This window comes from Myotis nattereri (genome assembly GCF_964212035.1).
Source record: "Myotis nattereri genome assembly, chromosome: 12".
Taxonomy (NCBI): domain Eukaryota; kingdom Metazoa; phylum Chordata; class Mammalia; order Chiroptera; family Vespertilionidae; genus Myotis; species Myotis nattereri.
The window spans coordinates 1,709,651-1,728,257 of record NC_138087.1 but is presented as its reverse complement, the minus strand read 5'-3'; positions in this window follow the sequence as shown (position 1 = coordinate 1,728,257).

The following is an 18,607-nucleotide window of genomic DNA, read 5'->3' as shown; positions in this document are numbered from 1 at the left end:
TTCCATTACATACTTGTAAGAAAACTGTCTAATTGTGGTAAAACTCTTAAAATACGCAATTAGAGTTTCCAGAAATGATTAAAAACTTATACGAAACCCTTGAAATAAAAGTTTGTAGATTCTTACTACATTTCCTGCTCTTTTCAATCACGGACATTACCCGTGGAAAGCAGAAAAATGACCTGAAAACTGATAATATTTACAACTCCGGCCACTTTGGCGAGCGTTTTGACTTGAATTTGTTTTCAAATATTAGGAATTCATGTTTACACAGCTCACCATTAGTTTAGAAAGACTGTAAGTGAGGACTATACTGCTAATGTTTACAATTGAGGCCGAATTTCTCTAGCGTCTTTTTGGTGAATCAGTTAATATCCTGCTGGTTCCATTACATACTTGTAAGAAAACTATCTAATTGTGGTAAAACTCTTAAAATACGCAATTAGAGTTTCCAGAAATGATTAAAAACTTATAAGAAACCCTTGAAATAAAAGTTTGTAGATTCTTACTACATTTCCTGCTGTTTTCAATCATGGATATTACCCGTGGAAAGCAGAAAAATGACCAGAAAACTGATAGTATTTACAACTCCGGCCACTTTAGCGAGCGTTTTGACTTGAATTTGTTTTCAAATATTAGGAATTCATGTTTACACAGCTCACCATTAGTGTAGAAAGACTGTAAGTGAGGACTATACTGCTAATGTTTACAATTGAGGCCGAATTTCTCTAGCGTCTTTTTGGTGAATCAGTTACTATCCTGCCGGTTCCATTACATACTTGTAAGAAAACTGTCTAATTGGGGTAAAACTCTTAAAATACGCAATTAGAGTTTCCAGAAATGATTAAAAACTTATAAGAAACCCTTGAAATAAAAGTTTGTAGATTCTTACTACATTTCCTGCTGTTTTCAATCACGGACATGACCCGTGAAAAGCAGGGAAATGACCAGAAAACTGATAATATTTACAACTCCGGCCACTTTAGCGAGCGTTTTGACTTGAATTTGCTTTCAACTATTAGGAATTCATGTTTATACACCTCACCATTAGTGTAGAAAGACTGTAAGTGAGGACTATACTGCTAATGTTTACAATTGAGGCCGAATTTCTCTAGCGTCTTTTTGGTGAATCAGTTACTATCCTGCCGGTTCCATTACATACTTGTAAGAAAACTGTCTAATTGTGGTAAAACTCTTAAAATACGCAATTATAGTTTCCAGAAATGATTAAAAACTTATACGAAACCCTTGAAATAAAAGTTTGTAGATTCTTACTACATTTCCTGCTCTTTTCAATCACGGACATTACCCGTGGAAAGCAGAAAAATGACCTGAAAACTGATAATATTTACAACTCCGGCCACTTTGGCGAGCGTTTTGACTTGAATTTGTTTTCAAATATTAGGAATTCATGTTTACACAGCTCACCATTAGTTTAGAAAGACTGTAAGTGAGGACTATACTGCTAATGTTTACAATTGAGGCCGAATTTCTCTAGCGTCTTTTTGGTGAATCAGTTAATATCCTGCTGGTTCCATTACATACTTGTAAGAAAACTATCTAATTGTGGTAAAACTCTTAAAATACGCAATTAGAGTTTCCAGAAATGATTAAAAACTTATAAGAAACCCTTGAAATAAAAGTTTGTAGATTCTTACTACATTTCCTGCTGTTTTCAATCATGGACATTACCCGTGGAAAGCAGAAAAATGACCAGAAAACTGATAGTATTTACAACTCCGGCCACTTTAGCGAGCGTTTTGACTTGAATTTGTTTTCAAATATTAGGAATTCATGTTTACACAGCTCACCATTAGTGTAGAAAGACTGTAAGTGAGGACTATACTGCTAATGTTTACAATTGTGGCCGAATTTCTCTAGCGTCTTTTTGGTGAATCAGTTAATATCCTGCCGGTTCCATTACATACTTGTAAGAAAACTGTCTAATTGTGGTAAAACTCTTAAAATACGCAATTAGAGTTTCCAGAAATGATTAAAAACTTATAAGAAACCCTTGAAATAAAAGTTAGTAGATTCTTACTACATTTCCTGCTCTTTTCAATCACGGACATGACCCGTGGAAAGCAGAAAAATGACCTGAAAACTGATAATATTTACAACTCCGGCCACTTTGGCGAGCGTTTTGACTTGAATTTGTTTTCAAATATTAGGAATTCATGTTTACACAGCTCACCATTAGTTTAGAAAGACTGTAAGTGAGGACTATACTGCTAATGTTTACAATTGAGGCCGAATTTCTCTAGCGTCTTTTTCGTGAATCAGTTAATATCCTGCCGGTTCCATTACATACTTGTAAGAAAACTATCTAATTGTGGTAAAACTCTTAAAATACGCAATTAGAGTTTCCAGAAATGATTAAAAACTTATAAGAAACCCTGGAAATAAAAGTTAGTAGATTCTTACTACATTTCCTGCTCTTTTCAATCACGGACATTACCCGTGGAAAGCAGAAAAATGACCAGAAAACTGATAGTATTTACAACTCCGGCCACTTTAGCGAGCATTTTGACTTGAATTTGTTTTCAAATATTAGGAATTCATGTTTACACAGCTCACCATTAGTGTAGAAAGACTGTAAGTGAGGACTATACTGCTAATGTTTACCATTGTGGCCGAATTTCTCTAGCGTCTTTTTGGTGAATCAGTTAATATCCTGCCGGTTCCATTACATACTTGTAAGAAAACTGTCTAATTGTGGTAAAACTTTTTAAATACACAATTAGAGTTTCCAGAAATGATTAAAAACTTATAAGAAACCCTTGAAATAAAAGTTTGTAGATTCTTACTACATTTCCTGCTGTTTTCAATCACGGACATGACCCGTGAATAGCAGGGAAATGACCAGAAAACTGATAATATTTACAACTCCGGCCACTTTAGCGAGCGTTTTGACTTGAATTTGCTTTCAAATATTAGGAATTCATGTTTATACAGCTCACCATTAGTGTAGAAAGACTGTAAGTGAGGACTATACTGCTAATGTTTACAATTGAGGCCGAATTTCTCTAGCGTCTTTTTGGTGAATCAGTTACTATCCTGCCGGTTCCATTACATACTTGTAAGAAAACTGTCTAATTGTGGTAAAACTCTTAAAATACGCAATTAGAGTTTCCAGAAATGATTAAAAACTTATAAGAAACCCTTGAAATAAAAGTTTGTAGATTCTTACTACATTTCCTGCTGTATTCAATCACGGACATGACCCGTGAAAAGCAGGGAAATGACCAGAAAACTGATAATATTTACAACTCCGGCCACTTTAGCGAGCGTTTTGACTTGAATTTGCTTTCAAATATTAGGAATTCATGTTTATACAGCTCACCATTAGTGTAGAAAGACTGTAAGTGAGGACTATACTGCTAATGTTTACAATTGAGGCCGAATTTCTCTAGCGTCTTTTTGGTGAATCAGTTACTATCCTGCCGGTTGCATTACATACTTGTAAGAAAACTGTCTAATTGTGGTAAAACTCTTAAAATACGCAATTAGAGTTTCCAGAAATGATTAAAAACTTATAAGAAACCCTTGAAATAAAAGTTTGTAGATTCTTACTTCATTTCCTGCTGTTTTCAATCACGGACATGACCCGTGAAAAGCAGGGAAATGACCAGAAAACTGATAATATTTACAACTCCGGCCACTTTAGCGAGCGTTTTGACTTGAATTTGCTTTCAAATATTAGGAATTCATGTTTATACAGCTCACCATTAGTGTAGAAAGACTGTAAGTGAGGACTATACTGCTAATGTTTACAATTGAGGCCGAATTTCTCTAGCGTCTTTTTGGTGAATCAGTTACTATCCTGCCGGTTCCATTACATACTTGTAAGAAAACTGTCTAATTGGGGTAAAACTCTTAAAAAACGCAATTAGAGTTTCCAGAAATGATTAAAAACTTATAAGAAACCCTTGAAATAAAAGTTTGTAGATTCTTACTACATTTCCTGCTGTTTTCAATAACGGACATGACCCGTGAAAAGCAGGGAAATGACCAGAAAACTGATAATATTTACAACTCCGGCCAGTTTAGCGAGCGTTTTGACTTGAATTTGCTTTCAAATATTAGGAATTCATGTTTATACAGCTCACCATTAGTGTAGAAAGACTGTAAGTGAGGACTATACTGCTAATGTTTACAATTGAGGCCGAATTTCTCTAGCGTCTTTTTGGTGAATCAGTTACTATCCTGCCGGTTGCATTACATACTTGTAAGAAAACTGTCTAATTGTGGTAAAACTCTTAAAATACGCAATTAGAGTTTCCAGAAATGATTAAAAACTTATAAGAAACCCTTGAAATAAAAGTTTGTAGATTCTTACTTCATTTCCTGCTGTTTTCAATCACGGACATGACCCGTGAAAAGCAGGGAAATGACCAGAAAACTGATAATATTTACAACTCCGGCCACTTTAGCGAGCGTTTTGACTTGAATTTGCTTTCAAATATTAGGAATTCATGTTTATACAGCTCACCATTAGTGTAGAAAGACTGTAAGTGAGGACTATACTGCTAATGTTTACAATTGAGGCCGAATTTCTCTAGCGTCTTTTTGGTGAATCAGTTACTATCCTGCCGGTTCCATTACATACTTGTAAGAAAACTGTCTAATTGGGGTAAAACTCTTAAAATACGCAATTAGAGTTTCCAGAAATGATTAAAAACTTATAAGAAACCCTTGAAATAAAAGTTTGTAGATTCTTACTACATTTCCTGCTGTTTTCAATCACGGACATGACCCGTGAAAAGCAGGGAAATGACCAGAAAACTGATAATATTTACAACTCCGGCCACTTTAGCGAGCGTTTTGACTTGAATTTGCTTTCAACTATTAGGAATTCATGTTTATACACCTCACCATTAGTGTAGAAAGACTGTAAGTGAGGACTATACTGCTAATGTTTACAATTGAGGCCGAATTTCTCTAGCGTCTTTTTGGTGAATCAGTTACTATCCTGCCGGTTGCATTACATACTTGTAAGAAAACTGTCTAATTGTGGTAAAACTCTTAAAATACGCAATTAGAGTTTCCAGAAATGATTAAAAACTTATACGAAACCCTTGAAATAAAAGTTTGTAGATTCTTACTACATTTCCTGCTCTTTTCAATCACGGACATTACCCGTGGAAAGCAGAAAAATGACCTGAAAACTGATAATATTTACAACTCCGGCCACTTTGGCGAGCGTTTTGACTTGAATTTGTTTTCAAATATTAGGAATTCATGTTTACACAGCTCACCATTAGTTTAGAAAGACTGTAAGTGAGGACTATACTGCTAATGTTTACAATTGAGGCCGAATTTCTCTAGCGTCTTTTTGGTGAATCAGTTAATATCCTGCTGGTTCCATTACATACTTGTAAGAAAACTATCTAATTGTGGTAAAACTCTTAAAATACGCAATTAGAGTTTCCAGAAATGATTAAAAACTTATAAGAAACCCTTGAAATAAAAGTTTGTAGATTCTTACTACATTTCCTGCTGTTTTCAATCATGGATATTACCCGTGGAAAGCAGAAAAATGACCAGAAAACTGATAGTATTTACAACTCCGGCCACTTTAGCGAGCGTTTTGACTTGAATTTGTTTTCAAATATTAGGAATTCATGTTTACACAGCTCACCATTAGTGTAGAAAGACTGTAAGTGAGGACTATACTGCTAATGTTTACAATTGAGGCCGAATTTCTCTAGCGTCTTTTTGGTGAATCAGTTACTATCCTGCCGGTTCCATTACATACTTGTAAGAAAACTGTCTAATTGGGGTAAAACTCTTAAAATACGCAATTAGAGTTTCCAGAAATGATTAAAAACTTATAAGAAACCCTTGAAATAAAAGTTTGTAGATTCTTACTACATTTCCTGCTGTTTTCAATCACGGACATGACCCGTGAAAAGCAGGGAAATGACCAGAAAACTGATAATATTTACAACTCCGGCCACTTTAGCGAGCGTTTTGACTTGAATTTGCTTTCAACTATTAGGAATTCATGTTTATACACCTCACCATTAGTGTAGAAAGACTGTAAGTGAGGACTATACTGCTAATGTTTACAATTGAGGCCGAATTTCTCTAGCGTCTTTTTGGTGAATCAGTTACTATCCTGCCGGTTCCATTACATACTTGTAAGAAAACTGTCTAATTGTGGTAAAACTCTTAAAATACGCAATTATAGTTTCCAGAAATGATTAAAAACTTATACGAAACCCTTGAAATAAAAGTTTGTAGATTCTTACTACATTTCCTGCTCTTTTCAATCACGGACATTACCCGTGGAAAGCAGAAAAATGACCTGAAAACTGATAATATTTACAACTCCGGCCACTTTGGCGAGCGTTTTGACTTGAATTTGTTTTCAAATATTAGGAATTCATGTTTACACAGCTCACCATTAGTTTAGAAAGACTGTAAGTGAGGACTATACTGCTAATGTTTACAATTGAGGCCGAATTTCTCTAGCGTCTTTTTGGTGAATCAGTTAATATCCTGCTGGTTCCATTACATACTTGTAAGAAAACTATCTAATTGTGGTAAAACTCTTAAAATACGCAATTAGAGTTTCCAGAAATGATTAAAAACTTATAAGAAACCCTTGAAATAAAAGTTTGTAGATTCTTACTACATTTCCTGCTGTTTTCAATCATGGACATTACCCGTGGAAAGCAGAAAAATGACCAGAAAACTGATAGTATTTACAACTCCGGCCACTTTAGCGAGCGTTTTGACTTGAATTTGTTTTCAAATATTAGGAATTCATGTTTACACAGCTCACCATTAGTGTAGAAAGACTGTAAGTGAGGACTATACTGCTAATGTTTACAATTGTGGCCGAATTTCTCTAGCGTCTTTTTGGTGAATCAGTTACTATCCTGCCGGTTCCATTACATACTTGTAAGAAAACTGTCTAATTGTGGTAAAACTCTTAAAATACGCAATTAGAGTTTCCAGAAATGATTAAAAACTTATAAGAAACCCTTGAAATAAAAGTTAGTAGATTCTTACTACATTTCCTGCTCTTTTCAATCACGGACATGACCCGTGGAAAGCAGAAAAATGACCTGAAAACTGATAATATTTACAACTCCGGCCACTTTGGCGAGCGTTTTGACTTGAATTTGTTTTCAAATATTAGGAATTCATGTTTACACAGCTCACCATTAGTTTAGAAAGACTGTAAGTGAGGACTATACTGCTAATGTTTACAATTGAGGCCGAATTTCTCTAGCGTCTTTTTGGTGAATCAGTTAATATCCTGCCGGTTCCATTACATACTTGTAAGAAAACTATCTAATTGTGGTAAAACTCTTAAAATACGCAATTAGAGTTTCCAGAAATGATTAAAAACTTATAAGAAACCCTGGAAATAAAAGTTAGTAGATTCTTACTACATTTCCTGCTCTTTTCAATCACGGACATTACCCGTGGAAAGCAGAAAAATGACCAGAAAACTGATAGTATTTACAACTCCGGCCACTTTAGCGAGCATTTTGACTTGAATTTGTTTTCAAATATTAGGAATTCATGTTTACACAGCTCACCATTAGTGTAGAAAGACTGTAAGTGAGGACTATACTGCTAATGTTTACCATTGTGGCCGAATTTCTCTAGCGTCTTTTTGGTGAATCAGTTAATATCCTGCCGGTTCCATTACATACTTGTAAGAAAACTGTCTAATTGTGGTAAAACTTTTTAAATACACAATTAGAGTTTCCAGAAATGATTAAAAACTTATAAGAAACCCTTGAAATAAAAGTTTGTAGATTCTTACTACATTTCCTGCTGTTTTCAATCACGGACATGACCCGTGAATAGCAGGGAAATGACCAGAAAACTGATAATATTTACAACTCCGGCCACTTTAGCGAGCGTTTTGACTTGAATTTGCTTTCAAATATTAGGAATTCATGTTTATACAGCTCACCATTAGTGTAGAAAGACTGTAAGTGAGGACTATACTGCTAATGTTTACAATTGAGGCCGAATTTCTCTAGCGTCTTTTTGGTGAATCAGTTACTATCCTGCCGGTTCCATTACATACTTGTAAGAAAACTGTCTAATTGTGGTAAAACTCTTAAAATACGCAATTAGAGTTTCCAGAAATGATTAAAAACTTATAAGAAACCCTTGAAATAAAAGTTTGTAGATTCTTACTACATTTCCTGCTGTATTCAATCACGGACATGACCCGTGAAAAGCAGGGAAATGACCAGAAAACTGATAATATTTACAACTCCGGCCACTTTAGCGAGCGTTTTGACTTGAATTTGCTTTCAAATATTAGGAATTCATGTTTATACAGCTCACCATTAGTGTAGAAAGACTGTAAGTGAGGACTATACTGCTAATGTTTACAATTGAGGCCGAATTTCTCTAGCGTCTTTTTGGTGAATCAGTTACTATCCTGCCGGTTGCATTACATACTTGTAAGAAAACTGTCTAATTGTGGTAAAACTCTTAAAATACGCAATTAGAGTTTCCAGAAATGATTAAAAACTTATAAGAAACCCTTGAAATAAAAGTTTGTAGATTCTTACTTCATTTCCTGCTGTTTTCAATCACGGACATGACCCGTGAAAAGCAGGGAAATGACCAGAAAACTGATAATATTTACAACTCCGGCCACTTTAGCGAGCGTTTTGACTTGAATTTGCTTTCAAATATTAGGAATTCATGTTTATACAGCTCACCATTAGTGTAGAAAGACTGTAAGTGAGGACTATACTGCTAATGTTTACAATTGAGGCCGAATTTCTCTAGCGTCTTTTTGGTGAATCAGTTACTATCCTGCCGGTTCCATTACATACTTGTAAGAAAACTGTCTAATTGGGGTAAAACTCTTAAAAAACGCAATTAGAGTTTCCAGAAATGATTAAAAACTTATAAGAAACCCTTGAAATAAAAGTTTGTAGATTCTTACTACATTTCCTGCTGTTTTCAATAACGGACATGACCCGTGAAAAGCAGGGAAATGACCAGAAAACTGATAATATTTACAACTCCGGCCAGTTTAGCGAGCGTTTTGACTTGAATTTGCTTTCAAATATTAGGAATTCATGTTTATACAGCTCACCATTAGTGTAGAAAGACTGTAAGTGAGGACTATACTGCTAATGTTTACAATTGAGGCCGAATTTCTCTAGCGTCTTTTTGGTGAATCAGTTACTATCCTGCCGGTTGCATTACATACTTGTAAGAAAACTGTCTAATTGTGGTAAAACTCTTAAAATACGCAATTAGAGTTTCCAGAAATGATTAAAAACTTATAAGAAACCCTTGAAATAAAAGTTTGTAGATTCTTACTTCATTTCCTGCTGTTTTCAATCACGGACATGACCCGTGAAAAGCAGGGAAATGACCAGAAAACTGATAATATTTACAACTCCGGCCACTTTAGCGAGCGTTTTGACTTGAATTTGCTTTCAAATATTAGGAATTCATGTTTATACAGCTCACCATTAGTGTAGAAAGACTGTAAGTGAGGACTATACTGCTAATGTTTACAATTGAGGCCGAATTTCTCTAGCGTCTTTTTGGTGAATCAGTTACTATCCTGCCGGTTCCATTACATACTTGTAAGAAAACTGTCTAATTGGGGTAAAACTCTTAAAATACGCAATTAGAGTTTCCAGAAATGATTAAAAACTTATAAGAAACCCTTGAAATAAAAGTTTGTAGATTCTTACTACATTTCCTGCTGTTTTCAATCACGGACATGACCCGTGAAAAGCAGGGAAATGACCAGAAAACTGATAATATTTACAACTCCGGCCACTTTAGCGAGCGTTTTGACTTGAATTTGCTTTCAACTATTAGGAATTCATGTTTATACACCTCACCATTAGTGTAGAAAGACTGTAAGTGAGGACTATACTGCTAATGTTTACAATTGAGGCCGAATTTCTCTAGCGTCTTTTTGGTGAATCAGTTACTATCCTGCCGGTTGCATTACATACTTGTAAGAAAACTGTCTAATTGTGGTAAAACTCTTAAAATACGCAATTAGAGTTTCCAGAAATGATTAAAAACTTATACGAAACCCTTGAAATAAAAGTTTGTAGATTCTTACTACATTTCCTGCTCTTTTCAATCACGGACATTACCCGTGGAAAGCAGAAAAATGACCTGAAAACTGATAATATTTACAACTCCGGCCACTTTGGCGAGCGTTTTGACTTGAATTTGTTTTCAAATATTAGGAATTCATGTTTACACAGCTCACCATTAGTTTAGAAAGACTGTAAGTGAGGACTATACTGCTAATGTTTACAATTGAGGCCGAATTTCTCTAGCGTCTTTTTGGTGAATCAGTTAATATCCTGCTGGTTCCATTACATACTTGTAAGAAAACTATCTAATTGTGGTAAAACTCTTAAAATACGCAATTAGAGTTTCCAGAAATGATTAAAAACTTATAAGAAACCCTTGAAATAAAAGTTTGTAGATTCTTACTACATTTCCTGCTGTTTTCAATCATGGATATTACCCGTGGAAAGCAGAAAAATGACCAGAAAACTGATAGTATTTACAACTCCGGCCACTTTAGCGAGCGTTTTGACTTGAATTTGTTTTCAAATATTAGGAATTCATGTTTACACAGCTCACCATTAGTGTAGAAAGACTGTAAGTGAGGACTATACTGCTAATGTTTACAATTGAGGCCGAATTTCTCTAGCGTCTTTTTGGTGAATCAGTTACTATCCTGCCGGTTCCATTACATACTTGTAAGAAAACTGTCTAATTGGGGTAAAACTCTTAAAATACGCAATTAGAGTTTCCAGAAATGATTAAAAACTTATAAGAAACCCTTGAAATAAAAGTTTGTAGATTCTTACTACATTTCCTGCTGTTTTCAATCACGGACATGACCCGTGAAAAGCAGGGAAATGACCAGAAAACTGATAATATTTACAACTCCGGCCACTTTAGCGAGCGTTTTGACTTGAATTTGCTTTCAACTATTAGGAATTCATGTTTATACACCTCACCATTAGTGTAGAAAGACTGTAAGTGAGGACTATACTGCTAATGTTTACAATTGAGGCCGAATTTCTCTAGCGTCTTTTTGGTGAATCAGTTACTATCCTGCCGGTTCCATTACATACTTGTAAGAAAACTGTCTAATTGTGGTAAAACTCTTAAAATACGCAATTATAGTTTCCAGAAATGATTAAAAACTTATACGAAACCCTTGAAATAAAAGTTTGTAGATTCTTACTACATTTCCTGCTCTTTTCAATCACGGACATTACCCGTGGAAAGCAGAAAAATGACCTGAAAACTGATAATATTTACAACTCCGGCCACTTTGGCGAGCGTTTTGACTTGAATTTGTTTTCAAATATTAGGAATTCATGTTTACACAGCTCACCATTAGTTTAGAAAGACTGTAAGTGAGGACTATACTGCTAATGTTTACAATTGAGGCCGAATTTCTCTAGCGTCTTTTTGGTGAATCAGTTAATATCCTGCTGGTTCCATTACATACTTGTAAGAAAACTATCTAATTGTGGTAAAACTCTTAAAATACGCAATTAGAGTTTCCAGAAATGATTAAAAACTTATAAGAAACCCTTGAAATAAAAGTTTGTAGATTCTTACTACATTTCCTGCTGTTTTCAATCATGGACATTACCCGTGGAAAGCAGAAAAATGACCAGAAAACTGATAGTATTTACAACTCCGGCCACTTTAGCGAGCGTTTTGACTTGAATTTGTTTTCAAATATTAGGAATTCATGTTTACACAGCTCACCATTAGTGTAGAAAGACTGTAAGTGAGGACTATACTGCTAATGTTTACAATTGTGGCCGAATTTCTCTAGCGTCTTTTTGGTGAATCAGTTAATATCCTGCCGGTTCCATTACATACTTGTAAGAAAACTGTCTAATTGTGGTAAAACTCTTAAAATACGCAATTAGAGTTTCCAGAAATGATTAAAAACTTATAAGAAACCCTTGAAATAAAAGTTAGTAGATTCTTACTACATTTCCTGCTCTTTTCAATCACGGACATGACCCGTGGAAAGCAGAAAAATGACCTGAAAACTGATAATATTTACAACTCCGGCCACTTTGGCGAGCGTTTTGACTTGAATTTGTTTTCAAATATTAGGAATTCATGTTTACACAGCTCACCATTAGTTTAGAAAGACTGTAAGTGAGGACTATACTGCTAATGTTTACAATTGAGGCCGAATTTCTCTAGCGTCTTTTTGGTGAATCAGTTAATATCCTGCCGGTTCCATTACATACTTGTAAGAAAACTATCTAATTGTGGTAAAACTCTTAAAATACGCAATTAGAGTTTCCAGAAATGATTAAAAACTTATAAGAAACCCTGGAAATAAAAGTTAGTAGATTCTTACTACATTTCCTGCTCTTTTCAATCACGGACATTACCCGTGGAAAGCAGAAAAATGACCAGAAAACTGATAGTATTTACAACTCCGGCCACTTTAGCGAGCATTTTGACTTGAATTTGTTTTCAAATATTAGGAATTCATGTTTACACAGCTCACCATTAGTGTAGAAAGACTGTAAGTGAGGACTATACTGCTAATGTTTACCATTGTGGCCGAATTTCTCTAGCGTCTTTTTGGTGAATCAGTTAATATCCTGCCGGTTCCATTACATACTTGTAAGAAAACTGTCTAATTGTGGTAAAACTTTTTAAATACACAATTAGAGTTTCCAGAAATGATTAAAAACTTATAAGAAACCCTTGAAATAAAAGTTTGTAGATTCTTACTACATTTCCTGCTGTTTTCAATCACGGACATGACCCGTGAATAGCAGGGAAATGACCAGAAAACTGATAATATTTACAACTCCGGCCACTTTAGCGAGCGTTTTGACTTGAATTTGCTTTCAAATATTAGGAATTCATGTTTATACAGCTCACCATTAGTGTAGAAAGACTGTAAGTGAGGACTATACTGCTAATGTTTACAATTGAGGCCGAATTTCTCTAGCGTCTTTTTGGTGAATCAGTTACTATCCTGCCGGTTCCATTACATACTTGTAAGAAAACTGTCTAATTGTGGTAAAACTCTTAAAATACGCAATTAGAGTTTCCAGAAATGATTAAAAACTTATAAGAAACCCTTGAAATAAAAGTTTGTAGATTCTTACTACATTTCCTGCTGTATTCAATCACGGACATGACCCGTGAAAAGCAGGGAAATGACCAGAAAACTGATAATATTTACAACTCCGGCCACTTTAGCGAGCGTTTTGACTTGAATTTGCTTTCAAATATTAGGAATTCATGTTTATACAGCTCACCATTAGTGTAGAAAGACTGTAAGTGAGGACTATACTGCTAATGTTTACAATTGAGGCCGAATTTCTCTAGCGTCTTTTTGGTGAATCAGTTACTATCCTGCCGGTTGCATTACATACTTGTAAGAAAACTGTCTAATTGTGGTAAAACTCTTAAAATACGCAATTAGAGTTTCCAGAAATGATTAAAAACTTATAAGAAACCCTTGAAATAAAAGTTTGTAGATTCTTACTTCATTTCCTGCTGTTTTCAATCACGGACATGACCCGTGAAAAGCAGGGAAATGACCAGAAAACTGATAATATTTACAACTCCGGCCACTTTAGCGAGCGTTTTGACTTGAATTTGCTTTCAAATATTAGGAATTCATGTTTATACAGCTCACCATTAGTGTAGAAAGACTGTAAGTGAGGACTATACTGCTAATGTTTACAATTGAGGCCGAATTTCTCTAGCGTCTTTTTGGTGAATCAGTTACTATCCTGCCGGTTCCATTACATACTTGTAAGAAAACTGTCTAATTGGGGTAAAACTCTTAAAAAACGCAATTAGAGTTTCCAGAAATGATTAAAAACTTATAAGAAACCCTTGAAATAAAAGTTTGTAGATTCTTACTACATTTCCTGCTGTTTTCAATAACGGACATGACCCGTGAAAAGCAGGGAAATGACCAGAAAACTGATAATATTTACAACTCCGGCCAGTTTAGCGAGCGTTTTGACTTGAATTTGCTTTCAAATATTAGGAATTCATGTTTATACAGCTCACCATTAGTGTAGAAAGACTGTAAGTGAGGACTATACTGCTAATGTTTACAATTGAGGCCGAATTTCTCTAGCGTCTTTTTGGTGAATCAGTTACTATCCTGCCGGTTGCATTACATACTTGTAAGAAAACTGTCTAATTGTGGTAAAACTCTTAAAATACGCAATTAGAGTTTCCAGAAATGATTAAAAACTTATAAGAAACCCTTGAAATAAAAGTTTGTAGATTCTTACTTCATTTCCTGCTGTTTTCAATCACGGACATGACCCGTGAAAAGCAGGGAAATGACCAGAAAACTGATAATATTTACAACTCCGGCCACTTTAGCGAGCGTTTTGACTTGAATTTGCTTTCAAATATTAGGAATTCATGTTTATACAGCTCACCATTAGTGTAGAAAGACTGTAAGTGAGGACTATACTGCTAATGTTTACAATTGAGGCCGAATTTCTCTAGCGTCTTTTTGGTGAATCAGTTACTATCCTGCCGGTTCCATTACATACTTGTAAGAAAACTGTCTAATTGGGGTAAAACTCTTAAAATACGCAATTAGAGTTTCCAGAAATGATTAAAAACTTATAAGAAACCCTTGAAATAAAAGTTTGTAGATTCTTACTACATTTCCTGCTGTTTTCAATCACGGACATGACCCGTGAAAAGCAGGGAAATGACCAGAAAACTGATAATATTTACAACTCCGGCCACTTTAGCGAGCGTTTTGACTTGAATTTGCTTTCAACTATTAGGAATTCATGTTTATACACCTCACCATTAGTGTAGAAAGACTGTAAGTGAGGACTATACTGCTAATGTTTACAATTGAGGCCGAATTTCTCTAGCGTCTTTTTGGTGAATCAGTTACTATCCTGCCGGTTGCATTACATACTTGTAAGAAAACTGTCTAATTGTGGTAAAACTCTTAAAATACGCAATTAGAGTTTCCAGAAATGATTAAAAACTTATACGAAACCCTTGAAATAAAAGTTTGTAGATTCTTACTACATTTCCTGCTCTTTTCAATCACGGACATTACCCGTGGAAAGCAGAAAAATGACCTGAAAACTGATAATATTTACAACTCCGGCCACTTTGGCGAGCGTTTTGACTTGAATTTGTTTTCAAATATTAGGAATTCATGTTTACACAGCTCACCATTAGTTTAGAAAGACTGTAAGTGAGGACTATACTGCTAATGTTTACAATTGAGGCCGAATTTCTCTAGCGTCTTTTTGGTGAATCAGTTAATATCCTGCTGGTTCCATTACATACTTGTAAGAAAACTATCTAATTGTGGTAAAACTCTTAAAATACGCAATTAGAGTTTCCAGAAATGATTAAAAACTTATAAGAAACCCTTGAAATAAAAGTTTGTAGATTCTTACTACATTTCCTGCTGTTTTCAATCATGGATATTACCCGTGGAAAGCAGAAAAATGACCAGAAAACTGATAGTATTTACAACTCCGGCCACTTTAGCGAGCGTTTTGACTTGAATTTGTTTTCAAATATTAGGAATTCATGTTTACACAGCTCACCATTAGTGTAGAAAGACTGTAAGTGAGGACTATACTGCTAATGTTTACAATTGAGGCCGAATATCTCTAGCGTCTTTTTGGTGAATCAGTTACTATCCTGCCGGTTCCATTACATACTTGTAAGAAAACTGTCTAATTGGGGTAAAACTCTTAAAATACGCAATTAGAGTTTCCAGAAATGATTAAAAACTTATAAGAAACCCTTGAAATAAAAGTTTGTAGATTCTTACTACATTTCCTGCTGTTTTCAATCACGGACATGACCCGTGAAAAGCAGGGAAATGACCAGAAAACTGATAATATTTACAACTCCGGCCACTTTAGCGAGCGTTTTGACTTGAATTTGCTTTCAACTATTAGGAATTCATGTTTATACACCTCACCATTAGTGTAGAAAGACTGTAAGTGAGGACTATACTGCTAATGTTTACAATTGAGGCCGAATTTCTCTAGCGTCTTTTTGGTGAATCAGTTACTATCCTGCCGGTTCCATTACATACTTGTAAGAAAACTGTCTAATTGTGGTAAAACTCTTAAAATACGCAATTATAGTTTCCAGAAATGATTAAAAACTTATACGAAACCCTTGAAATAAAAGTTTGTAGATTCTTACTACATTTCCTGCTCTTTTCAATCACGGACATTACCCGTGGAAAGCAGAAAAATGACCTGAAAACTGATAATATTTACAACTCCGGCCACTTTGGCGAGCGTTTTGACTTGAATTTGTTTTCAAATATTAGGAATTCATGTTTACACAGCTCACCATTAGTTTAGAAAGACTGTAAGTGAGGACTATACTGCTAATGTTTACAATTGAGGCCGAATTTCTCTAGCGTCTTTTTGGTGAATCAGTTAATATCCTGCTGGTTCCATTACATACTTGTAAGAAAACTATCTAATTGTGGTAAAACTCTTAAAATACGCAATTAGAGTTTCCAGAAATGATTAAAAACTTATAAGAAACCCTTGAAATAAAAGTTTGTAGATTCTTACTACATTTCCTGCTGTTTTCAATCATGGACATTACCCGTGGAAAGCAGAAAAATGACCAGAAAACTGATAGTATTTACAACTCCGGCCACTTTAGCGAGCGTTTTGACTTGAATTTGTTTTCAAATATTAGGAATTCATGTTTACACAGCTCACCATTAGTGTAGAAAGACTGTAAGTGAGGACTATACTGCTAATGTTTACAATTGTGGCCGAATTTCTCTAGCGTCTTTTTGGTGAATCAGTTAATATCCTGCCGGTTCCATTACATACTTGTAAGAAAACTGTCTAATTGTGGTAAAACTCTTAAAATACGCAATTAGAGTTTCCAGAAATGATTAAAAACTTATAAGAAACCCTTGAAATAAAAGTTAGTAGATTCTTACTACATTTCCTGCTCTTTTCAATCACGGACATGTCCCGTGGAAAGCAGAAAAATGACCTGAAAACTGATAATATTTACAACTCCGGCCACTTTGGCGAGCGTTTTGACTTGAATTTGTTTTCAAATATTAGGAATTCATGTTTACACAGCTCACCATTAGTTTAGAAAGACTGTAAGTGAGGACTATACTGCTAATGTTTACAATTGAGGCCGAATTTCTCTAGCGTCTTTTTGGTGAATCAGTTAATATCCTGCCGGTTCCATTACATACTTGTAAGAAAACTATCTAATTGTGGTAAAACTCTTAAAATACGCAATTAGAGTTTCCAGAAATGATTAAAAACTTATAAGAAACCCTGGAAATAAAAGTTAGTAGATTCTTACTACATTTCCTGCTCTTTTCAATCACGGACATTACCCGTGGAAAGCAGAAAAATGACCAGAAAACTGATAGTATTTACAACTCCGGCCACTTTAGCGAGCATTTTGACTTGAATTTGTTTTCAAATATTAGGAATTCATGTTTACACAGCTCACCATTAGTGTAGAAAGACTGTAAGTGAGGACTATACTGCTAATGTTTACCATTGTGGCCGAATTTCTCTAGCGTCTTTTTGGTGAATCAGTTAATATCCTGCCGGTTCCATTACATACTTGTAAGAAAACTGTCTAATTGTGGTAAAACTTTTTAAATACACAATTAGAGTTTCCAGAAATGATTAAAAACTTATAAGAAACCCTTGAAATAAAAGTTTGTAGATTCTTACTACATTTCCTGCTGTTTTCAATCACGGACATGACCCGTGAATAGCAGGGAAATGACCAGAAAACTGATAATATTTACAACTCCGGCCACTTTAGCGAGCGTTTTGACTTGAATTTGCTTTCAAATATTAGGAATTCATGTTTATACAGCTCACCATTAGTGTAGAAAGACTGTAAGTGAGGACTATACTGCTAATGTTTACAATTGAGGCCGAATTTCTCTAGCGTCTTTTTGGTGAATCAGTTACTATCCTGCCGGTTCCATTACATACTTGTAAGAAAACTGTCTAATTGTGGTAAAACTCTTAAAATACGCAATTAGAGTTTCCAGAAATGATTAAAAACTTATAAGAAACCCTTGAAATAAAAGTTTGTAGATTCTTACTACATTTCCTGCTGTATTCAATCACGGACATGACCCGTGAAAAGCAGGGAAATGACCAGAAAACTGATAATATTTACAACTCCGGCCACTTTAGCGAGCGTTTTGACTTGAATTTGCTTTCAAATATTAGGAATTCATGTTTATACAGCTCACCATTAGTGTAGAAAGACTGTAAGTGAGGACTATACTGCTAATGTTTACAATTGAGGCCGAATTTCTCTAGCGTCTTTTTGGTGAATCAGTTACTATCCTGCCGGTTGCATTACATACTTGTAAGAAAACTGTCTAATTGTGGTAAAACTCTTAAAATACGCAATTAGAGTTTCCAGAAATGATTAAAAACTTATAAGAAACCCTTGAAATAAAAGTTTGTAGATTCTTACTTCATTTCCTGCTGTTTTCAATCACGGACATGACCCGTGAAAAGCAGGGAAATGACCAGAAAACTGATAATATTTACAACTCCGGCCACTTTAGCGA